The 11,481-nt window shown below is 41.2% G+C and overlaps 1 pseudogene across 1 annotated transcript; it reads right to left on the reverse strand.

The window, feature by feature from the left end:
• Positions 1-1,997: 1,997 nt before the first annotated feature.
• LOC100959810 lies at positions 1,998-4,180 on the reverse strand (annotated as a pseudogene). The gene has a single exon (XR_154598.2). The product of XR_154598.2 is annotated as a heat shock cognate 71 kDa protein pseudogene (transcript).
• Between the last annotated feature and the right edge of the window lie 7,301 nt (positions 4,181-11,481).

An 11,481-nucleotide genomic window follows, 5' to 3' on the forward strand; every position in this document is an offset into this window, starting at 1 on the left:
TAGATAACTAGAAGGCAGTGCAAAACGAGTCATGCCTGTAATCTCAACATTTTTAGAGGCCAATGCTGGAGGATCACTTGAGCCCAGGCGAAAGAGTGCGACCCTGTCTCTCTATTTTTTTTAAGACAGAGTCTCACTATGTTGCCCTTGGTAGAGTGCTATGGCATCACAGCTCACAGCAACCTCAAACTCTTGGGCTCAAGTGATTCTTTTGCCTAAGCCTCCCAAGTAGCTGGGACTACTGGCACCTGCCATGGCACCCAGCTATTTTTTTGTTGTTGTCATTGGTGCTTAGCAGGCCCTAGGCGGGTTCGAACCCACCTGCCTTGGTATGTGCGGCCAGCACCCTAACCACTAAGCTACAGGCGCCTACCCAAGATAAAAGTTATTTTAACAAGGTCTGTTTGTGCAGAATTCTCTCAGTCTCAACTTCTCAATGGATGAATGTTTCTTTTCTCCTGGTAGAGGGAGAAATTCCCATGAGAATGTCATCTACTTTTAAGAAAAAGAAGGGGGATCAGAGTGTCCTTCTTGTGTCTGCTGTTTTTCATGTGCCTTTAACTCAAAATAGTCAATAGGCTGTAGTGGTATGTTTGGGGTGATGTGTTCTTAACTACTTCAATACAATAGAATACTACTCAGAGTAAACTACTAATATATGCAACAATGCGAAGAATCTAAACCGTAATTCTGAGTGGAAGAGTGTATGGACTGTATGGTTGCATTTATACAAAATTACACAATGAACAAAACTAATCTATAAAAGAAAACATCAGAACAGTGGTTGCCTCTGGTAGACGGGATTGGGTAATGCCTGGGAAAGAAAATGAGGAAACTTTCATGAATGATAAAGTATTCTATATCTTCATAGAGGTTTAGATCACACAGTACTTGTCAAGACTCAGTGAATGTACTCTTAAAATTTGTGTCTCTCAGCTGGTGAGTGGGGTGGCTCATGATGTAATCTCCGCACTCTGGGAGGCTGAGGTGGGTGAATTGCTTGAGCTCAGGAGTTCAAGAACAGCCTGAGCAAGAGCGAGACCTCGTCTTCACTAAAAAAAAAAACCAAACCAGAAAAACTAGCCAGCCATTGTGGTGCATACCTGTAGTCTCATCTACTGGGGAGGCTAAAGCAAGAGGATTGCTCAAGCCCAGGAGTTTGAGGTTGTTGTGAGCTATGATCCCATGGCACTCCACCCAGGACAACAGAGTGAGACTCTGTCTCAAAAAAAAATAATAATAAGGAAAAATATTTGTGTCTTTCATTATAAATAAATTTTATATCAAAGAAAACCTATAAAAATACATAACTCTTATTAACTATTTGCCTGCTGGAGTGTTTAGGGAGATGAGTACTTATGTCTCTCATCTACTTAAAAATGCATTAAAATAAGATTAATGGATAAATAAATAGACTTGTAATAAAAACAAATGTAGTAAAATGTAAATAGTAAAATGTAATTTTATAGGCTGAGTAAGGTGGCTCATGCCTATAATTAATCCTAGCAGTTTAGGAGGCAGAGGCAGCCTGAGCAAAAGTAAGACTCCATATCAACTAAAAAATAGAAAAAAGTGGCCAGATGTGATGGCTGTGCCTATAGTCCCAGCTATGTAGGGGGCTGAGACAGGAGGATGCTTGAGCCCAGAAGTTGGAGGAGGTTGCTGTGAGGTATGATGATGCCACTACACTCTAGCTGGGGTGGCAGAGTAAGACTCTGTCTTAAAATACTACTGCTACTAATAATAATAATTTTACGAATGTTCATTATAAAATTCAACTTTTCTGTATGTTGAAAATTCAGCATAATAGAAGGTTGAGAAAAAAATAAAATAACACAGAAAAATATGTAGTAAAAAGTAAAGCTCCCCTCTTTTTCACCCACTCCAACCTTTCCCCTTTCTAGAAGAAATCGCTATTAACAGTCTGGCAGATATTGTTCCAAGTCCTTTTCTTTGAATTTTCATATATGTGTATGTTGAAATATACAATTTTTTTTCAATTTTAAATACAGCTTTATTTAAGACATTGCATTTTCCACTTACAATACAGTGCTTTTAAAGGGCAATGTTACTTCCTTCCCCTGTGCACATGTTCCATATTCAAATATTGAGAATGCCCAGTAATTCACTATAGCAGCCCAACTTTAAGTCTGCCACATAATTTGCTACAAATTTGGATCCTTCAATGTTTTACTGTGTGGAACAATGCTACATCTACACTTGGGTTGGCTTAATCAACCTCTTCAATGGTGGGGCCAGAGGAAGCACCACCAGAAGGAGGAGCACCACCACCCGGGAAGCCCCCAGGCATTCCTCCTGGCATGCCCCCTGGCATTCCGCCTGCACTCTGGCACAACTTGGTAATGATGGGGTTGCAGACTTTCTCTAGCTCCTTCTGCTGATGTTCAAATTCTTCCTTCTCTGCAGTCTGGTTCTTATCAAGCCAGTTGATAATTTCATTACACTTGTCAAGAATCTTCTGTTTGTCCTCATCATTGATCTTGCCTTGAAGTTTCTCATCTTCAACAGTTGCTTTCATGTTGAATGCATAGGACTCAAGTGAGTTGTTTGATGAAACCTTGTCCCTCTGCTTCTCATCTTCAGCCTTGTACTTCTCAGCTTCCTGGACCATATGTTCAATGTCTTCCTTGCTCAAACGTCCCTTGTCGTTAGTGATGGTAATCTTATTTTCTTTTCCTGTATTCTTATCCACAGCAGAGACATTGAGAATGCCACTGGCATCAATATCAAAAATGACTTCAATCTGAGGAGCACCACGGGGAGCAGGAGGTACGCCTGTGAGTTCAACTTGCCAAGCAAGTTGTTATCCTTGGTCATGGCACGCTCACCTTCATAAACCTGGATGAGCACAGCCGGCTGGTTGTCAGAGTAGGTAGTGAAGGTCTGTGTCTGCTTGGTTGGAATAGTAGTATTGCGCTTAATGAGCACAGTCATAACTCCACCAGCAGTCTCAATACCTAGAGAAAGAGGAGTGACATCCAGTAGCAGCAAATCTTAAACATTCTCGGATTTGTCACCAGATAAGATGGCCACCTGGACAGCTGCACCATAAGCAATAGCCTCATCAGGGTCAATGCTTTTATTCAGTTCTTTTCCACTGAAGAAGTCTTGGAGAAGCTTTTGAATCTTGGGGATACGGGTAGAACCACCAACCAGGACAATGTCATGAATCTGTGACTTGTCTAGTTTGGTATCTTGAAGGGCTTTTTCTACAGGGTCCAGGGTGCCACCGAACATATCAGCATTCAATTCTTCAAATCAGGCACAGGTAATGGAGGTATAGAAGTCTATTCCTTCATAAAGGGAATCAACCTCAATACTGGCCTGGGTACTGGAAGATAGAGTACACGTAGCATGTTCGCAAGCAGTACGGAGGACAGACAGCTCTTTTATTCTCACTGATGTCCTTCTTATGTTTGCGCTTAAACTCAACAATAAAATGGTTGACTATTCAGTTGTCAAAGTCTTCCCCACCCAAGTGAGTATCTCCAGCTGTAGATTTGACCTCAAAGATTCCATCCTCAATAGTGAGGACTGACACATCAAAAGTGCCACCTCCAAGGTCAAAGATCAGCACATTTTTTTCAGCTCCAACCTTTTTGTCTAAGCCATAAGCAATAGCAGCAGCAGTTAGCTCATTTATAATCCTAAGAACATTGAGACCAGCAATAGTTCCAGCATCTTTGGTAGCCTGACGCTGAGAATCACTGAAGTAAGCTGGTACTGTGACCACAGCATTGGTAACAGTCTTTCCAAGATAGGCTTCTGCAATTTCCTTCATCTTTGTCAGAACCATGGATGACACCTCTTCTGGGTAGAAAATTTTTGTCTCTCTTTTGTATTCTACTTGGACCTTGGGCCTGCCTGCATCATCCACCACCACGAAAGGCCAATGCTTCATATCAGACTGGACAACAGCATCATCAAACCTGCGCCCAATCAGACACTTGGCATCAAAAACTGTGTTTGTGGGGTTCATTGCAAGCTGATTTTTCGCAGCATCACCAATCAATCGTGTGGTGTCAGTAAAGGCAACATAACTTAGAGTGGTTCAGTTTCCCTGATCATTAGCAATTATCTCTACTTTTCCATGCTGGAAGACACCCACACAAGAGTAGGTGGTGCCAAGATCAATACCAACCACAGGTCCCTTAGACATGATTGCTTACTCGTAGAGCTGACACGGATTACGTAGGACACACAGAAGACCCAGGAGCTGCCACAGGGTTCAGTGAGACTCCCCCCCCCACCTTTTTGTATTGAGACAGAGTCTCCCAAGTAGCTGGGACTTCAGGTGCCTGCCACAATGCCCAGATATTTTTAGAGACGGGGTCTTTCTCTTGCTCAGGCTGATCTCAGACCTGTGAGCTCAGGCAATCCACCCGCCTTGGCCTCCCACGCTACTAGGATTACAGGAGTGAGCCACTGCACCCAGCCTTGCATGATTTTTCTTTTGTGACTTGCCTTTTCATATTCTTTACCCTCTTCTCTATTGGATTTGACTTTTTCTGATTGATTATATATTCTGGATGCAATCCATTGTCAGTTATCATGTTGAAAATATAAAAACATTGTCTCTAGTTTGTGGCTTATGGTTTTGCTTCATTAACATAAATGTTTAAGTGTATTCAAATGTATAAACTATTTTTATGGTTTGTACTTTTTACATCTTATTAAGGAATGTCTCTCATCATAAGATCATAAAAGTCAGGTCTAGCATCTCATGCCTGTCACTCATGCCTATCATCCTAGCACTCTGGGAGGCTGAGACAGGTGGATCACCTGAGCTCACAAGTTTGAGACCAGCCTGAGCAAGAGCGAGACCTCTTCTCTGAAAATAGCTGGGAGGTTGTGGTGGACGCCTGTGTCCCAGCTACTTGGGAGACTGAGACAAGAGAATCGCTTGAGCCCAAGAGTTTGAAGTTGCTGTGTGCTGTCACAGCGCAGCACTCTACCAAGGGTGACAAAGTAAGACTCTTGTCTCAAAAAAAAAAACATAAAGATATTCTTACATTATCTCCTAAAAGTTTCCCATTTTTTCTATGCAGATTTATAACCTGTATAACAAGAAAATAAGATGACATCATATATACTGCCATATAACCTGTTGTTTTGTCATTTATCAATATATTTTGAACATCTTTTCACTTGGACAAATACTTCAGTAATGTTTTGGGTGGGGTTTCCCAGAAAGCCAACTCTGAGACAGAGATTTGTGTGCAGGAAGTTTATCAGAGACTGCTTTCAGGATCAACATGTATGGGGAAAGGGGATAAAGTTGGATTAGATAGAAGTTAGGCAATGGTGCAGTAGCAATAGGGTTCCTGCTTTGTAGATTAGAGGGTCTTGCAACATTGGCCCAAATTCAAGAAAGAAAGCTGGGCCTTTGTACTCCCGTGGTTGATGTGGGCTGCCCTGGGGAAGGGATAGGGGTGACATTGGGCAAGGCAGCTGACTTCAACTGAACATAATCCCCAGAGACATCTGGCTGATAAAGGCTGTCAGCCTGTAGTGCTCTCAATAGCTGGGAGTTCTGAAGGGGTCTTTGAACACAGCATCGTAAAATCCACCATAGTTAGAGATGCCAAAGAGCAGAAAACCTCATCAGTCCTTCTGAATAAATAGGAGTTATTCTTGCATAACAGGTCTGCAGTAGGCATTTGGGGCCATCAAAGGTATCTGTCCCTTTTGTCAAGAAAGCAAAAATTTTCTGAGAAGTTCCCAGTAGACTTCTCCTTATATTTCATTGGCCAGAACAAAATGTCCACCCCTAGGTGCAGGGGAAGCTGAAAAAATAGAATCAGAATTATCATGATTTTGTGCCTGGAGCAGTGAATGTTCCTGTCCTGAACGGTATCTGGTTCTGTTAGCATAGAAGAGCATAAAGTATATTAGGTATGCAACTAAAAGGATCTGCTACAAAATAGACTTCTACAAAATTATTTTGAATAATTTTACGTGGATTTAACTTATCCACTGTGGTACAATAACCATCCCAGTAATCTTTTTCTCTGCCCCTATCCTCCATTATTTTTCAAGATGGAATGCTAAACATGTAATTGTTAGGCAGAGAGAATGTACCTTTTAAAGAATTTTGATGCAGATTACCAAAAAGTACCTTGAAGAGACTCTAGAAGTTTGTTTTCCCAAGCAGTGAATAAAGGGGACTTACTTTCCCTTTCTAGGTCCTTATAGTGGATATTAACATCCTCATTCATTTTCATCAGTTTAATATATTTTTCAAAAGTATCTTGTCTTAATTCTCATTTTGTATTGATTTTTTTTTTTTTGAGACATTCTCACTACATTGCACTTGGTAGAGTGCTGTAGCAACACAACTCCAAGCAACCTTAAACTCTTGGGCTCAAGTGATTCTCTTGCCTCAGCATCCCAAGTAGCTGGGACTACAGGCGCCCACCACAACACCCGGTTATTTTGTTGTTGTTGTAGTTGTCATTGTTGTTTACCAGGCCTGGGCTGGGCTTGAACCTGTATGTGGCTGGTGCCCTAACCACCGAGCAAAGGGCACTGAGCCTGTATTGATTTTTATTAGCCATATTTGCTAATTTTGCACTGTAATCCTCCCGAAATGTGTTTTTTTTTTCTTTTTGCAGTTTTTGGCTGGGGTCAGGTTTGAACCCACCACCTCCAGTATGTGGGGCTGGCACCCTACTTCTTTGAACCATAGGTGCCGCCCCCAAAATGTGCTTCGGCTGGTTTTTGTTTTTTGGAAAAGTATTGAGATATAGACAGTGTTTTGCTCTTGTGCTGTGAGAGATAATTCCAGTGGGCCTGAGTTGTTTTGCTGGTAAAGGCATGAAACATACATTAACAATGTTTCCTTTTAACTGTGGGCCCAAGAATTTCTGGATATTTTGACTCAGTTTGTGGGAATAGTTTATTGACAACAAAGAGACTGATAATTACCAGGTAGTCTTGGTGGTACATACCCTACCCTCAACCCCTAGGATCTGGTGTTGAGTTTCCTTACATTTCAGGAAAACAAGTAGACATCACCAATATTTAAATATATACTCACAATTAGTATTCACAGTACCAGCACAGATCTACACAAAAGTACTTCATTCCATAAATATTTTATGACTTAAATATTACAATCTGTATGTCTAATAAATACCAAAAATATTTTTAAAATATAACCCAGAAAGGTTAAAAAATTTTTTTTGCTAATCTAATGAGGAATGATGACACATAAACTTACAAACATATGTCATAGCTAGACTAACAGAAAACATAGCAGTGCTGTTTTGAAAACATTCACTATGTGGTTCATGAATAATAGATGTCTAACTCCAATTTATATTTTCTTACTGAAAAGGAGTTAACAGCTACTACCGTAACCAAAATGAAAACATAATGCTACATATCCAACCAAATAGCTTGAATATGTTGCTATCTCTAAATACATTATACCAACAATTTGAATATTTTAACATGTATAATCATTGATACACTTCATAATTTTTGCACACGTTACAGTATTGTTATGTATGTACTAAAGATTTACTAGCTAAAAAATATTCTTTATGTCCACACGTACTTCATGTTAAACAGAAGAATAAAATAAGCCAAGTAAGGTGGCTCACACATGTCCTAGTACTCTGGGAGGCCAAGTTGGGTGGATTGCTTGAGCTCAGGAGTTCAAGACCAGCCTGAGAAAGACTCTGTATCTACTAAAAAGTAGAAAAACTAGCTGAGCATGGTTGTTAACTAAAAAATACAAGGTGCAGAAAAGTTGTATAGCAAGTTAACTTTTGGGACTACAAATATATATACAGATTTTCTAATATTTTTCAAAACAAAATGGCTCGGCGTCTGTGGCTCAAGTGGCTAAGGTGCCAGCCACATACACCTAAGGTGGTGGGTTCGAATCCCCAGCCCAGGCCCGCCAAACAACAATGATGGCTGCAACCAAAAAATGGCCAGGCATTGTGGTGGGCGCCTGTGGTCCCAGCTACTTGGGAGGCTGAGGCAGGAGACTCGCTTGAGCCCAGGAGTTGGAGGTTGCTGTGAGCTGTGATGCCATGGCACTCTACCAAGGGGGATATCTTGAGGCTGCGTCTCAAAAAAACAAACAAACAAACAAACAAAAGAATGGAAAAATAAAGCAAGAACTAACAAAAGTGATTTCCCAAAGGTAGAGGCAGGGGATGTGAAAGGCACAAAGACAGAAGCTAGATCTTTCTGAATGTATCTTGTTTTATATTTTTGTTTGGTGTAAAAGATGGCCCTAAGAATCCCCATTATACCCTGGTGATGTCCCCTCTGACTTTGTACCAGAGTTGGTCTGTGTGACCAGCAGAATTTGGCAAAAGTGATGGTGTGCAACTTCTAAGATCAGGCTCGAAAAGACAATGTGGCTTCCATTTTAATTTCTTTCTGTCTGCCTGTCTACTTATCTATCTCAAATCACTTGCTCTGGGGGAAGCCACTTGCTCCACGGAGCAGTTCCACATGATGAGGATCCAAAGCCCAACATTAGCCATGTGAGTGAGCCTTGGTGGAAGCAAATCCTCCAGTACCGGTCAGGACTTGAGATAACCACAGCCCCTTGAGCCAGAACTACCCAGCTAAACTGCTCCAAATTCCTGACCCTGAGAAAGTGTCAGATAATAAATATTGATTACTGGGCAGTGCTTGTGGCTCAGTGAGTAGGGCGCCAGCCTTATATACCAAGGGTGGTGGGTTCAAACCCGGCCCTGGCCAAACTGCAACCAAAAAAAAATAGCTAGGTGTTGTGGCAGGCACCTGTAGATTACAATTAGACTCTGTCTCTAAAAGAAATAAGTAAATAAAAATAAATGTTGATTACTTTAAGCTACTATGTTTATCAAGTTGGTGGCAAAACTGCACAGCTAATAATTATTTCAGTGACTTACAAACACAGCAATTTTTTTTCCTTTTTTTGAGACAGAGTTTCACTTTGTTGCCCTCGGTAGAGTGCTGTGGCATCACAGCTCACAGCAACCTCCAACTCTTGGGCTTAAGCGATTCTCTTGCCTCAGCCTCCCAAGTAGCTGGGACTACACATGCTGGCCACAACCCCTGGCTATTTTTAGAGATGAGGTCTCACTCTGGCTCGGGCTGGTCTCAAACTCATGAGTTCAGGCGATCTATCCACCTTGGCCTCCCAGAGTGCCAGGATTATAGGTGTGAGCCACCGTGCCAGCCCTGGAAAATTCTTCATCATAAAAGAGAATTTAAACTAAGAAAGAATGACAGAATTTTAAATCATCATTTCATGAAGGATAGTCTGAGTTATGGAAATGCTTTATATCTTAATCTAAGTGGTGGCTACATGGCTCTGTAATATGTAAATATTCAGCAAGCTTTTCACTTATTATTTATACATTTTATTGTAAGTAGTTAAATTAAATGTCAATTTGATAATTATATCTCAATTTTAAAATTATAGCTCAATTTTTAAAAATCACCATTGTGCTTTCCAATGAGGTGTAATTGTGCCTTCCAGTGAGGAAGTACACAGCACCCTCTGAAATATCTTTGCCAAGAAATTGAACCTGAATCTAATTAAGCCTCCAAATGTAAGTGCTAGCTTTCAGGACATAAAGGGAACAGAATAACGTGTTAAATGATACTGACAGGCTACAACTAGATGAATGTAAAATGTAGGACATTCTATAGGACAAATGACGTGGTTTATTCAGTGAGTAAGTGATATAAAAGAAAAAAGAAAGGGGGAAGATGGCATCTTAAAGGATGTTTTGTGCTGCTATAACAGAATACCTAAAACTAGGAAATCTATGATGAACGAAAATATATTTCTCACAGTTCTGGAAGCTGGCAAGTCCACAATCAAGGCACCAGCATCTGGTGAGGGCCTTCATGCTGTATCATTCCATGGTGAAAGATGGAAGAGCAAAGAAAAAAAAGGGGCCTAACTCCTCCTTTTATGAGGAATTCACTCTTGAGAGAATGGCATTAATCCATTTATTTATTATTTATTATTTTTTTTGAGACAGAGTCTCAAGCTGTCGCCTTGAGTAGAGTGCGGTGACTTCATAGCTCACAGCAACCTCCAACTCTTGAGCTCAATTGATCTTCTTGCCTCAGTTTTTGTGTTTTTAGTAGAGACAGTCTCACTTTTGCTCAGGCGGGTCTCAAACTCATGAGCTCAAGCAATCCACCCTCCTTGGCCTCACAGAGTGCTAGGATTACAGGCGTGAGCCACCTCACCGGGTCTGGCATTAAACCGTTTACAAAGACAGAACCTCCATGGTCTGATCTTCCCTTTTTTAGGTCCTACCTCCCTAAACTGTCACATTAGGGATAATTCCATCACAACATTTTTTGGAGGACATATTCAAACCATAGCAGAAGGGTTACAGTTTAAAAGAGATTTAAGAAACATATTAACCAAAACAATATGCAGACACCGTTTGGATCATGATTCAGACAAACCAATTATAAAAAGCCATTTTTGAGACAATCGGGAAAATCGGAACACAGATCAGGAATTCGATGATATTAAAAAAATTAATCTTAATTTTATTGGGTGTGATAATGGTATTGTGTTCTTTAAGTCTGTATTTTTTAAGTACTTAAGTAATTGTAGCTGAAATTATGTGATTTGATGTAAAGTACTCCAGAGGAAGTATGTGGAAGCAAGAAAGGCATAGTGATAATAATTGTTGAAGTTGGGTGAGGGATAAACTTGGACTCACTAAACTGTTTTCTTTATTTTTGCATGTTATGAAGTTGTTAACTGCTGCATAATATTCCTCAGTCAATTAAGTTATTGAGCCACTCTGCTACTGGCTACAGTCTGAGGATGGGATTCAAGCCACCTTTCTGTTTTGCCTGCAGCTGTTAGAGGTTGTGTGCATGTAGGGGGTAGGGAGGGAAACTGCCTGTGTGGGGGAGGTGGAAGGAACGTAAGCTCCCCTTTGTTCTTCCTCATTCCTTCTTGCTAGCTTTCTGCTCCGGTCAGTCCCTCCTCCACCACCCACTTTGGGGATATTTCTTCACCCTGCGCCAGAACTGTCTTGCCTGGGTCTGCAGCTGAGCTCTGGTGGCAGTTCTCCCACACTCACAGACCAGCCTCACAGCACCTGTCTCACAAACACCAGCATGAGGTGAGCAGCTCCTCTCCTTAGGGGCCTGGGTCCCAGTCCTACGGAGCCCCTCTTCCAAGATTCTAAACTGTAATAATTCCATCCTCTTTCCTTCATTCTGCTGGCTCTTCTTTCCTTGATACCTTTGAGTTCTTCTTTTATCCTTTGACTGATTTACTTTACAACTTTATGCCTAGCTTTTTTTTTTTTTTTTTTGAGATGGCGTCTCTGTCGCCCTGCATAGAGTGCCTGTGTGGCATCAGCATAGCTCACGGCAACCTTGGTCTGTAGGGCTCAGGTGATCCTCCTGCCTCAGCCTCCCTAGTAGCTGGGACTACAGGCACCCGCCACAATGCAGGTCTGT

Source organism: Otolemur garnettii, unplaced genomic scaffold, assembly GCF_000181295.1.
Source record: "Otolemur garnettii isolate 467f Iridium unplaced genomic scaffold, OtoGar3 scaffold00158, whole genome shotgun sequence".
NCBI classification, from domain to species: Eukaryota; Metazoa; Chordata; class Mammalia; order Primates; family Galagidae; genus Otolemur; species Otolemur garnettii.